General features: G+C 37.1%; 1 pseudogene; it reads right to left on the bottom strand.

Annotated features, from left to right (window-relative positions):
- Positions 1–12,778: 12,778 nt before the first annotated feature.
- On the bottom strand, positions 12,779–13,740 carry LOC138930672 (KATNB1-like protein 1 pseudogene; annotated as a pseudogene).
- Between the last annotated feature and the right edge of the window lie 816 nt (positions 13,741–14,556).

The raw sequence follows: 14,556 nt of genomic DNA on the forward strand, positions 1-14,556 counted from the left end.
GATAACAGTTCTCTTTCAGATGCATCTTTATGAATGTTTTCCCTATTTTCTGTCTTGTCTTCTCATTCTCTTGACATTGTTTTTCACAGAGCAGAGGTTTTTACTTTAATGAAGCCCGTCTCATTAGTTCTGTCTTTCATGGATCATGTCTTTGGTATTATATCTAAAAAATCATCACCATGCCTAAAGTCATTTAGATTTTCTCCTATGTTATCTTCTAGGAGTTGTATAGTTTTGCATTTTACATTTAGGTCTTTGGCCCATTTTGAGTTAATTTTTGTAAAGGGTATAAGGTCTGTATCTACATTCATTTTTTTTTTTTTATGTGGATATCCCCTTCTTCCTTCCTCCCTTTCTTCTTTCCCCCTTTCCTTTGCTGACTTCCTCTTCTGGTTTATTTTTGCTTCTGTCCCTTTTTCTCCTTTATTGGGAACATTTTAAATCCTGTCAACCCCAAAAATCCTCTCCACAAAATGTTGAAAAGAAAGAAAACAGATTTATTTTTTGAAAAAGTATTAAGTCAGATTACAGTGTGCTTCTTCATAGGAAATCAGATAAGAATAGAAAGAAAGAAATCCTATTCTTTTTATATAGCCAAGCAGTTAAAATCTATTAGATACATATTCACTACATTAATGGTAACTTTTCTTCTTATGAGAAAACTTGACAGCACTCTCTGCTATGCATTCTTTCATAGTTCATCCAGAGTTCACCTGGTAATTGAGGCAGCCTTTTTTTTTTTTTTTTTGCTAATTGCTTTTATCCAAAGGAATACTAAAATTTCTCTTATCTCTATGAGAAAGAAATGGTTTATAGCTCAGAGAGAATCTAGTACGTAAGCTAGATTCCCAAGGTAACAGAAAAATAGAGGCACTGTCTTCCTTAAGGTTTGCATTTCAAAGAGATGGTTCTTAGACCCTTAGCAAAAACATCCCTTAGTTGTAAAGTTGACATAAGGTTTACCTAGCCCTTGCAAAGATTCGCATACATATCAAAGAGTTCGAGAAAGAAGTCACAGATATTAGATTTCTCAGGGGAGTGTTCTAATGGAGCGGGAGAAGACAACACTTTCCCTTTGACAATAGGGAAAATTCAATTTTTAAATTGACCTTTATATTTTCAACAAAGATCCTTTACTATTTGCTAGGCACTCCAGCCTGCAATATGGGAGACCTGGGTTCGAGCCCTGAGTTGGGAAGATCCCCTGGAGAAGGGAAAGGCTACCCACTCCAGTATTCTGGCCTGGAGAATTCCATGGACTGTATAGTCCATGGGGTTGCAAAGAGTTGAACACGACTGAGCAACTTTCACTTTCCAGCATGTATAGGTTTAAGACAATGAAGTTACTGGAATGTAGTGTAGACACAAACTGAGAGATTGGTCAGGAGTGGAGGGAGCATGCTTAAGCATGAAAATGGTACTAGTGATAGGATGATGGTGATGGTAATCTAGTCTTTTTAACACCAGCAGCATTGCTTTCTTCTGTAAGTGGACTTCATCAGGGTAGGAGCATGAAGACAAATTTACTGTTATCCTTGAAGATATTGGGTGTAACAAAACTCCTTCTGTTGAGTGTATGGTTGAACTAAAAAGACATTACTTGTAAATGGGATATACTCTCATTTCACTTGACTTTATCTGCAAAGACCTAAAGGCAAATTGGTAGAAAGCAACTTGTGATATATTAAGTAGGACCTGGATTAACCACTACTAAAGATACATGGCTCTTAACCACTATGAACCTGTTGGTTTAATCCTTGAGAAAATTACATCAAGGGATCTTCAAGGCTCCTTTCAACGCTATCTAAAATGTGGTCCAAGGACCCAGAGCAGCACTTGGGATTGATCGAAATGCAGAATCTTGGGTCCAGCCCAGCTCCTCTGAAGCAGAATCTCCATCTTGACAGGATCCTCAGGTGATTTTATACACCTCAAAGTTTGACAAGCACTGCTGTCAGGTACTGGAGAAGACAAAAAAAGGAATTACAAAAGTGGTCCAAAATGTGAAGGGATTTCTGGAATAAGGAGACTGGATGATGACTGAGAGAGGAACAAGAAGAGTAAATTGCAATTCCAAAGAGCTGAAGGGAGGATTTCTGCAGCATGAGTTGTGGCTGGGGGAAAAAAAAAAAAAGCAGAACAGAGCCTGGCAACTTTTGGACATCAGAAAAAAAAAAAACTGAGGAAAAATGTGAAGGGGAGAAAGAAAAAAAATCAGTTCCTTGAAGCAGTAACACTAAACTTTTTCAGGCCCAAGAACATTTTTTATTTCACTGGAAATCATGAGGATCCTCAGCAAGCTCCCTGCTCCTTTCAGATAAAATAGATGATTCCCTAGAAAAATATAAATTCCCAAATCAGACTGAAGAAGACAAAGATAGACTGAAAGGGTAAATAGCTATAAAATATTCAGAAAGTAATAAAAAATAGCCATCCTTCAAAAGGAAGCAGGCCCAATTAGTTTTTCAGGTCAATTTTACCAATCTCATCAAGAACAGAAAATATTTTTTCCACTTAAAATTTGTTAGAGCATAAAAAAATGAAGAAAAGTTTGCCAATATATTAGGCTAGCATAACCCTGATATTCAAGTCTTATAAAACCTTGTAAGCCAATCTCACAAAAATAAATGTAGAAGTCTTAAATGAAACTTGAGCAAAAAAAAATTATAAGAGTGAAAGAATATTAGATCTAAGGGTTCATTTCAGGAATGCAAGGATAATTTGTACTAAGAACTATATTAATATAATTAATCACATTAACAAAATAGAAAATCATATTACTTCTACTCAATACTAAATTATTTTTATAAAATTCAAAAACTTTCCTAATAAAAATTCTCAGTAATTTTAAGAATATAAATTTCTTGACTTGAGAACGACTACCTACCAGAAACTTATAGTAAACATCATAGTTAACAGGGAAATTTGAACAGCATTCTCATTATCAGTAGGAACAAGACAAGAATTCTCATTATCTCCACAACACTGTTCTGGAAAGCCTAGCCAAAATAATAGGACATTAAAATGTAAGAAAAACTAAAAATATCAGCAAGGAAAAGAAAAAATTATGAAAATTTACCGACACTATGAATCCAAGAGAACCAACCACAAACCCATAAAACCAATTAGGAAACCCATAAAGGTGGCCAGATATACAATAAGAATACCAAAGTCCTTAAAGTTTTGCTATGCATCAGAAATAACCACTTTCAAATACAGTGGCCTCATACCACCTATCAATAAATATTTCTTGAGTGAACAACAAAAAAATTGCTATGGAAGAAATACCCCACTCACAATAGCAAGAAAAACTGTTTTCAAAAATCTTCTGTGAATAAGATTAAAAATAAGTGTGCAAGATCTATTTTAGGAAAAAACATTGAAAGTCATAAAAGAAAATCTAAATAAGAGTCATACTATGATGATGAATTTAAGAGTGAATATTAAAAAATAACCAACTGTACAGAGAATCGATTGATGGTTGCCAAAGGCGGGGTGAAGGGTGGGAGGAATGGGTGAAGGTTGTCTAAAGTTACAATTTTCCAGTTATAAACTAAATAACTTCTGAGGATATAAATGTACAGCATGTTAAAATACTGTATTCTGTATTTTAAAGTTGCTAAGAGAGTTGGTCTTAAAAGTTCTCATCACAAGAGAAATTTAACTATGTGACAATGGATTTTATACTTATCAAAGCATTATGCTATATACCTGAAACTAACATAATGTTATATGTAAATTATACCTCAATTTGAAAACTGAATTTTCAAATATGCCTCAAAATATACCAAATTATTATATGGATTCAGTAGCAAACAAAATTCTTAATAAGACATTTAATAATGTATGACAAGTTAAATTTTGTGTTCTTTTGAAAGGTTGAAACATAATAGCCAAAGATATTTGGAAAAGAGGGCTTCCCTTGTGGCTCAGCTGGTAAAGAATACTCCTGCAATGCGGGAGACCTGCGTTCGATCCCTGGGTTGGGAAGATCACCTGGAGAAGGGAAAGGCTACCCACTCCAGTATTCTGGCCTGGAGAATTCTGACCTGGGTCACAAAGAATTGGACACGACTGAGTGACTTTCACTTCACTTCACTTCATTGGGAAAAGAAAGAAGTGAGGGGAGAATTTATCTTACCAGATTTAAAATATTCTACAGTATTTCCAAGTTCCCACCCCCCAACCCCAGCAACCACTATTTTGCTCTATGAGTCTATGAATTAGATACATAATATAAGTGGTATTTATCATATTTATCCTTTTGTGACTGGCTTATTTAGTTTAGCATACTGTCCTCAAAGATCATCCATGTTGTCATACGTTGCAGAATTTCCTTTTTTTTTTTGTAAGGCTGAGTAATGTTCAATTGCATGTATATTTCACATTACCCCCAGGTCTTTAATGTCCCAAAGTTATCCACTCATTAATAATCGCAAAGCACAAAACCAATATAATATTGTAAAGTAAAAAAAATACTAATAATAACAATAAAAAGAAAAAAATAATCACAAAGATAGTCATAATGTAGTAATTTGCTATTTTGGTTTCTCACAAATATTTGTATTAATTTTAAATGAATTGACATCTGTTTTTTACTGAATATATTTGACACATAACATTGTGTAAAGTTAAGGTGTACAATGTGTTACTTTGATACATTTATATATTGTAAATGCTATTGTAGTGATATTTATCACATTAGATATATAATAGTACAATATTATTGTCTATATTCATTACCCTTATTACAGTTGATCCATTCATCTATTGATGGACATTTATATTGTTTCTATATGTTAGCTATTGTTAATAGTGCTGCAATGAACATGAGCATGTTAATATTTCTTTGAGATCTTAATTTCAATTATTTTGCCTAAATATCCAGAAGTGGGATTGCTGGATCATATTGTTAAGAGAATAGATCTCATGTTAAGTGTTCTTGGGTTTCCCTTGTGGCTTTCCTGATAAAGAACCTGCCTGAAATGCAGGAGACCTGGGTTCAATCCCCTGGTTGGGAAGATCCCCTGGAGAAGGGAAAGGCTACCCACTCCAGTACTCTGGCCTGGAGAATTCCATGGACTGTACAATCCATGGGGTCACAGAGTTGGCCATGGGGTCACAAAGAGTTGGACACGACTGAGCAACTTCACTTTCTTTCACTCTCTTTAAGTGTCCTTACTGCAATAATTCGCCACACTCTTTCCCTGGGCGTATTTTATGGTCCAGGTAACTTAGGTCTGTGCATCCTGACTCATTCCTGCCAGTAACGTCTCTTTGCATGTGCCCACTCTCTGTGCCATGTCTTTGTCACTCTCATACACATGGAAGACATTCTGAGGTCCTACACCACTCTAGAGTCTAAGGTACCCACTCAAGAACATGGGCCCTTCTTTCACAACCATACCATAGAATGGCATGGGGAATCCTTGGAGACTGTAGCAAGCCCTATGAATGGACAGAAAATAGAGATAGCTCTTTTGCTCCTAGAAGCCACCAAGCTCTCAGCTCCCCCAACCAAAACAAAACAAAAAAAAACCCAAGGGTTTCTACACCCTGATCCCCCTGAGCCAGGAGTTTGGTTGAGGGCTGGGGTGAGAGTTGAGGGCATAGGACCCCTTCTCAGGACTTTCTAGTCTGTAAGCTCTCAGCAGTTCTCCTCTTGGCTCCCCTCTGCTTTCGCCTAGAAAATCTCATCTATCCTTGGGTCAAAGGAAATTTACTCTGAGTCATCACCTTTAGGTTACACTACAATCAGGCTTCTGAAATTCACAGAACAAGACTGAGCCTTTCCTTAAAGGGTTTCACCTTTTATGAGACAACATGTTGATATCTTACAGAATCCCAACCAGAGGTACCAAGAGCAAAAAAGATCTGCTAATATGTTTGTGATGTATGTATATCTTCACCTGTTTTGAATATGGATTTTGTTAAAGCCTAGAAAAGGTTTATTAGGTCTTACTCCAAATCAGGTCACAAGGCTACCTGCAGAAAAGTGGGTACTGGTGAATGGAAACTTTCGATTTTCCTCTTTCTTCTGAATTCTTTGAGTACTTTACAGCAGTGATTCTTAAATTTTTGCATGACTCAGAATCCCTTCGAGGACTTGGTAAAACTCTGATGACTGGGCCCCAATTGATAGTTTGTATTTCTAACAAATTCCCAGGTGATGTTCACATTACTGGTCCAGGGACCAAGTTTGGAAAACCATTGCTTAGAGCACACTCATATTAGCAAATATAAATTTAGTAAACATAAATTTTATGCAAATTACAAAATTAAAGTTTATGATTTTTTACAGCATTTGCACTGAGTCTACTACTACTACTAAAATGTGCCCCTTTCCCTAAGGCAGTGTGTTCAGTCCCTAAGGCAGCTACTGTGGGGAAAATGATCAGGTGTGACACCTCTGTCCTCCTTCACCCCAGCCCATTTGTAAGTTGACACAAACCTCCTCTGTCTGGGAAGGGCCTTCCCATCACTGGCTTTTGGTGATTGAAATTCATTCTGCCTAAGTTATTCCTTTTTCATTTTTCTTGGAACATTTCCTCCCCACGTCTTTTCAAAAGAGAAACCAAAATGCAGTGAGGCAGTGAGGAAACATTAAAACTTTAAAAGGAAATAGCTGAATAGATAGATTCCTTGGATTCCCCTGTCAGTTCCATCAGTGTGATCCATTTCTCTGGATATTTAATGAACACTTATCAGTAGACGTTTCAGTATCTTTTGCAAGTGGCATTACTCTTTTGCTTCAGATTGTAGTTTCTTGCATTTGTCCTATAAAGAAATATATGTGGTTCGTGGATTGTTGTTCTTTTAAAGATGTCCTTAGAGACCTGACCTGATTTCTACCCTTTATGGCTTTCTCATTTGCCTTTCATGTCTCTGGATTTGGCTACAGCTCTTAAAACTTCCCTATTTTTCTATATTCTGGCAGATAGAATCTTACTGTTTAGGGAATTGCTTCTGTGGATTAATGTTTTTACCTGCTATTTTCGCCTGGCTCAGTGAATCTAACCAGTAAACCCACTCTTTTCACACCGTTTTATTTGCTCACACAGCCAATTGAGTATTCCAAATATAGGGAATATATTCATACCAATTTCTACTTAAGCTGCTCTTCTAGCATGACTGGGACTTTCTGTCACAGACATTTTCTTTCCATATTAGCTTCCACTTTTGTATTGTCTGTTCTACTTTTGGGTATGCATGCTGCAAATGCCTCAAGTCTATCTTTGCCTCCTTGCTTGTTTTGCAGCAAAAGTGAATAGCTCAACTGATGGAGTCTTAATGTGAATGTATTTTAATTAAAACTTCACATGTAGGCCGATGAGAATGTCTAATTTAAACTGGCTTCCAAAAACTCTTTTATTTTAATCATGGACGTAGAGTGGCATGTTGTTTCAAGCTGCTGCAGATGGACTCTTTGGAGACAAATAATAAAGAACCAGGAGGAATTATTATTCTAAAAGCAGGGCTTGGCATTAGCCTATTTTAACCCATTCAAAACTTTCAGGCCTAGAATTTTTCCTCATAGGTATATACCCAACAGAAATGTAAATATATACTCACCAGAAGACTCATACTGCAATGTTCATAGCAGCAATATTTGTAATAATCCAAAGCCAGGACTTAAATAAATGCTCATCAACAGTAGAATGGATAAGTGCCATATTGCCACACAAGGGAATATTATACAGCATTAAAATAAACCATGGAAAATACATATAATAGTATGGATAAATACTATTTATAAATACTCACCACCACTAATATTGTCAAGTAAAACAAAAAACTAGTTGCAAAGGGAAGCAGTCACAAAGAGTATATATCCTATGGTTCCATTTAAATTAAGTTCAAAAACAAGCAAAACTAATCTATGGTTAGTAGTTACCCTTCAATAGTGTTAACCCTTGGGGAGTGGTTATTGATTAGAAGAGAGTACAAGGGGTGTTCTGGGAGCAGGAGATCAGCTCTTTGTTGATCTGGGTTGTGATCCATTTTGAAAGCTGAATTGTAGAAATATGATATATGCATCATCCTGTGTGTATATTATACATCAATAAAAAGGAGAAAAGAATATCAAAGAAGAAACTTTATTATACATCACCCTACCCTCTCCTTTTCACCTATTTCCTCTTCACACCCACTCTGTGTTTGTCTTTGTAGGGGACCATGTTTCATGTTTCTCTCAGGTGTCTTCACATCTTTGGAGTAGAGGCATTGTTTGCTTTTGTTCTAGACTCGCTTTTCCAGGACGTTTGTAAGCCAGCAATCTTGGGCAATAGAGATGGCATCTCCGTCTGGGGAAGAGGGAAGATTTGTTAGCAATGAAGAAGAGTAAAGATAACCTCTCCATCAGGGCAAAGTTTGGGCAGGTTTCCTCTCAATCCCTTCGAAAAGATTTGAAGTGCTTAAACACAGGATTCTTCCTGTTTTGCCAACTCACTGCAAACAGGCATCCACCTGACAGGCTCCACATTGCCCTCAGGAGGCTTGGGGTTGGGGAGGAGAACAAAGGAAATGGATCCAAATATGCTCATGCTGCCCACTGTGCTGTGTGCAGTAAAGTAAAAATCAGTCCTTCATGTCTGATTCAGGAATCTTGTGCCATCTGCCAACATCCACAAAACTGCATCAAGCCACCCAGTTAGCTTGCAAGTAGGATGAAATCTCAGATCCTTCACAGTGCTTGATCTCTTCTAGTCCAACAGTCCATGTTGGGTTAAGGTGCTGTCATTTGGGGGTCTTATTTTGTTGACTTTGCCAACAAGGATCTGTCTAGTCAAAGTTATGGTTTCTCCAGTAGTCATGTATGGACATGAGAGTTGGACTATAAAGAAAGCTGAGCGCTGAAGAATTGATGCTTTTGAACTGTGGTGTTGGAGAAGACTCTTGAGAGTCCCTTGGACTGCAAGGAGATCCAACCAGTCCATCCGAAAGGAAATCAGTCCTGAATATGCATTGGAAGGACTGATGCTGAAGCTGAAACTCCAATACTTTGGCCATCTGATGGGAAGAACCGACTCATTGGAAAAGACCCTGATGCTGGGAAAGATTGAAGGTGGGAGGAGAAGGAGACAACAGAGAATGAGATGGTTGGATGGCATCACTGATGTGATGGACATGAGTTTGAGTAGGCTCTGGGAGTTGGTGATGGACAGGGAAGCCTGGCGTGCTGCAGTCCATGGTGTCGCCAAGTAGGACATGACTGAGCAACTGAACTGAATTTTGTTATATGAGCTTGCTTATCACAATGAATCAATTTATTGTAACAATAACCATATTAGACAAAATAGTAAGAACCAACGTTGATCGAGCACATACTAGGTGTGAGACACCAGGGTAAAAGATATACATACCTGTCTTATTAGTTGAACTGCTCTCAATGATCCATAAAATAGGTTTTTCTTCAGTTCATAGATAAGGAAACTGAGGTTCAGAGATCAAGTTACCATAGTTACTATCTCTTACACAGCCAGCTAGTGACTGACTTGGAATTTAAACCCAGTTGCTCTGACTTGAGAGCCCATACTCTCAAGTTTTTAGTCTCACATATGGACCAAGTTCATATAACAGCGTCAAGAACCATACCTTAATTACCTCTTATGGTAGACCTGGTGAAAATCACTGCAAATAGACAAGTTTAAAAGTAACCATTTGTGGAAGTATCATCACTTCACTGTCAAAGAAACCACTACTCATAGCAGCATGTAGATGTTTGTTCTCCCATAAAACATTGCTTCTGACAAATATTCTGGTATAGAAATAGCTGTCACTAATAGCTTCTTCTCATTATACCCCCGATTCTAAATCAAAGGGATGGTGTGGCCCACCAGTCCAATATTTACAATGAAAGTTATTCTATTTTAGGGAACACTTAGAGAAAAGATTAAACAAACAATAAATAACGTGCAACAAGAGAACCTCCATGCAGAGCAAGGTCTTAACATTTAGCTCTCTTCTTTCTTTACATCTGCTCTTTTACTATCATCAGGATTTAACGAACATGTTTTTCTTTGAAAAGAAAAACAATCAAATGTTCTAAATGTAATTCTCCTAGGTCTCAGTTTAGCCTCTTCTCAATAAGAATCCTGCAAGAAAATATAAAGAGGGAAAAAATATGCACTTGGTTGGTGGTTATATACTCTCAGTTACTGGATGGTAGATACATTGCATTTTTCTTAAATGTAAATTTCTCAAAGTAAATTGAAAATTTCTCTCTGTGATAGAATTAGCTGAATAAAAAAATGCACTTGCAATGGTTGGGAAAGTTCTTGTAAAAAGGACTTCACATGGAAGTGAAGGAACTTCCCATGTTCAGCTAGGAAGAGCAGAGACAAAATCAACCCCTAGGTCTATTTTTCATGTATAAGATGTATGTTCTGATGTGAGTGTGGCTGCACTCACTGCATCTCTCAGAAATCACTTACAGTAAATACACTTAGCAAGACTGGGGAATGCATGCTGAAGGGCAAAAGCTACTTTCCTTTATAAAACCGAATGTAGACTGTGAGAGACCCAGGTGGTAGCAGGATTCTTCTCCATGCCCTCTCTCAGGTCCTGCTGCTTGTTGGATTCAGTTAGCTTACAGAAACCAGGCAGTTGAGGCTCCATGGAGAATCATTGGAGCAAAACTTATTTTTAGGAGGCAACCAGATTTTACAGCAAGTGATAAGAGTGGCAGGGAAAACCAGCTAAACTAGAATGTTATCTATTCCATCCCTACCTACAGGAACCCCTTGCAATTAGCCAGGAAGACCATACTCAGAAGAGAAGAACTAATAATAAAGTAATATAAAATGTGGCACATATCCAGAGACTACACAAGAAAAAACAAGAATAATTTTTCAAATTTAATTTTTAATTTTCTTAGTTATCAAATAGAGCATACTTACTACAGCATGCACACAGCATGAATGTGCTGCTAAACAGTTTATCATCAAACATCCATGTAACCACCAGCCAGTCTGAGAAATGGAATATTGCTTGGACCCTAGAAGTCACCCTCATTTTTTCTATGACTTTCTTTCCCCCAAAAAATAACCACTACCCTGACTCCTAGGATAACTATTCTTTGTATTTCATTATAGCTTTTCAGCTTATTCATGAATCCTTAAATACCATGGGCTTCCCTGGTGGCTCAGAGGTTAAAGCGTCTGCCTGCAATGCGGGAGACGTGGGTTCGATTCCTGGATTGGGAAGATCCCCTGGAGAAGGAAATGGCAACCCACTCCAGTATTCTTGCCTGGAGAACCCCATGGACGGAGGAGCCTGGTGGGCTACAGTCCACGGGGTTGCAAAGAGTCGGACAGGACTGAACGACTTCTCTTTCACTTTCACTTAAATACCATAGATAGTTAGGAAGACTCTTTTCAGTTATATTTAAGTGGAATTATACAGCATAGATTGTGTCATGCTCTGCATTCTGTCTGTGAGAGTCATCCATGTTGTGGCATATACCTATGGTTTATTTATTTTCAAGGAGTTGAATTGCCAGCTCATAGGGAAGGCCAGGCTGTTTCCCACAGTGCTTGTGGTCTATCTGTCCCCAGCTGTATATGAGAATTCCAGCTTCTGCACATCCTCATCTTCTCTGTTTTCCATCTTTTTCACTTTACCTATTCTAATGGATGACTAGTGATATCACATTGTGTCCACTGATTAATGAGGCTTAAATTCTCTTATATGTTTATAAAAGGCATGACATAATAGCCATTATGTAATTCTGTTTTGTGAAGTACCCATTCAATTATCTTACTCATTTTTCTATTGGGTTGTCTCTCTGTTTCTTAGGGCTTTATAGTGGCTTTTAAAACATACTCAAGATAAGAGGTTTTCTAAGTTATAAGTATTGGAACTATTTTCTACCACTATTTTGATGGCCTTTTTACACTTTTTTTTAAAAGAAATATTTAGTGAATTTCCTCAAATGAAGAAAACTTCAATGATACAGAACTGAAAATATCAGAAATCTATATATAATAGTGAATATAAATTAGTCAGTTCCATAGACATTTCCAGCTAAACATTCATACAAATAAAGATTCACCTTTTTCTTACATATAGGAATAACATACATACATACATGACATGATTCTGGCAAAAAAAAATCAGAGATACTGAAAATATTCTCAAGTTTTAAGAATGGTGTGGAATAAGTTTTAACAACAACATTCTACATGAATGGAAACCTCTGATTTAATTCCGTGATTTTATCATGCCAGAAGCATGGTTGTTTTTACTTTTCTTAAACAGATATTGGTATCATACACATTGGCTTATTAATAATTAAGGCAGTTTGCATACAGAGTATCTCAGTGTCAACAAAAAATTTTTAGTACTGATTATTTTCTATAATGGTTTAAACTTTCAAAGTCTTTTCAACATAAAATAGTAGCTGCACACATTTAAGTGTTTTCTTCTAAAACACATTCTTTAAAAAAAAAAGTAATGATGATTGGTCTTTGTGATTCCTAGAAATAAGTTCTGTCTTATTTTTCACATAGTATATTCTTATGCAGGATTGCACTAAGACCCAGTACTTCTTAAACAATGTTGCGAAATAACCATATAAATCCCAAATGAAGCAAAGATGAACAATCTTGTAGTGCACTTTCACCTCATTGAAGTTGAAGCTGCTCCTTCTGGATCTTTTTCCACTTGAATGTGAAGTAGCTTGGTAGCATTCCATTAGTGGTTTCATTATGCAGTTTTTTAAAGGAAAAAATGGTTTTGATTTCTTCCATAGTTCTCAGATGGGATATTTTTGGGGAAATCATATAGTCCAGGGATGTTTTGAATAGCCAAATGCTATAGATGAAGTCTCTCGATGCAACTGTGATAATTAAGCATCTACATCCTTGGCTATATTACCAATATATCCTGGAACCAAAGTAAGATGGTTTTCCTGTTCCCACAACCCACTTAATTGCTGTTTTAAAATCTGAATATTTCCATCATTCACAATTTCTGTTTTGGATGATAGTTCTGACCACCACCTTTTTATGACTGCTTGAAGCCTGTCTAAATCAAATTATTATATATTCTTCAAATCTGCCTTTAAGTAGTGACTTTCCTAGAGGCAACACATCTACACAGCAGCCAAGTGAGATGTACTGTTTTTCTTCCTGTAAACTCTTGGTGAGCACGGGGAGGCAATCCACGACAGCTCCAAGGTCCTCGTTCCCTATCAAACATGCTACAAGTTCACTGATAGTTCTCTTTCTCCAGAAAGTTAAAGCTACATCAATCTCAAATTGCTGCTGAATAAAACCTGTGCCATTGTTTCACGGTCCTGAGAAACCTCAGAAAAAAAGCCACTATATTTTGATGATGAGCTTTCTGTCTGTGAAGAACCAGAATCACTGGAGTTAATCAAATATGTTCGACATCATGCCGTAATTTTTCAAGGAGGTGGCCTGCACAAGCCAGTTCATTTTCTTTATTTGCCATGACACAGCCCCTACTTGTAGGGGGCTGCTTTTTTCTGTAACAAGGATTTTGAATAGGATGATGAACTTTCTTTCTTCTATACACCTTACATAGTTTATCTGGGCTTTTCACAGCTTGTCCAACTGTTCTAGCTATGTAAACAGCCAACTGTTTTGGAGATTTCTTAACCTCCTTCATGTTCTTATTAGTGAAATTAGAGGTCCTTTTTCTAGGAAGATCAGTGGAATGATCCTCAGTATTATTACAAAAGTTGCGTTTTTTAACATTGTGGGTTTCAGATGCCATCAGTTCAGTCACTCAGTCATGTCTGACTCTTTGCAACCCCATGGACTGCAGCACGCCAGGCCTCCCTGTCCATCACCAAACCTGGAGTTCACCCAAACCCATGTCCATTGAGTCAGCGATGCCATCCAACCATCTCATCCTCTGTCGTCCCCTTCCCCTTCTGCCCTCAAACTTTCCCAGCATCAGGGTTTTTTGAAATGAGTCAGCTGTTCACATCAGGTGGCCAAAGTATTGGAGTTTCAGCTTCAACATCAGTCCTACCAATGAACGCCCATTTAAGAGATAAAGAAACTTAAATCTATTATCAAAGGCAGTTCAGAATCTGAAGAAAAGGTGTTATCTTAACAGAAAAGTTAAATTCAAATTTTTACACCAGCTTTCTTTAAGGTAAACTTAATTAACTTCATTTTAAACTTACTCCTAACCATATACAAAACTCTTTCCTCGTGTTTCACTTTTCACAAACTTTATCACTTTCTGTACCCATTACTGTATTCCTCCATCCAAAAGTCAGGCTTACTTCCTTTTCCTTTCACAAAATGCAATTTCATTCCTCATACCTTCTTTACTGAAAACATACTTCCTACTTCCCTTAAGCAACCAAGAACTGACTTTTATATTAGCATTTTATAGATTGGTGAGCGTAAATACCAGTGATAATTTCTAAAACCTTTGCTTTCTTAGAACATTTTAGGATGGCACCAAACATCATTCATTTTTAATCCCAAATCTCTTTAGTTTCTCTGTAAGAGAAAATTAGTGTTCAGGAGAAGGCAATGGCACCCCACTCCAGTACTCTTGCCTGGAAAATCCCAT

The sequence above is a fragment of the Ovis canadensis genome, chromosome X (assembly GCF_042477335.2).
Source record: "Ovis canadensis isolate MfBH-ARS-UI-01 breed Bighorn chromosome X, ARS-UI_OviCan_v2, whole genome shotgun sequence".
Lineage (NCBI taxonomy): Eukaryota > Metazoa > Chordata > Mammalia > Artiodactyla > Bovidae > Ovis > Ovis canadensis.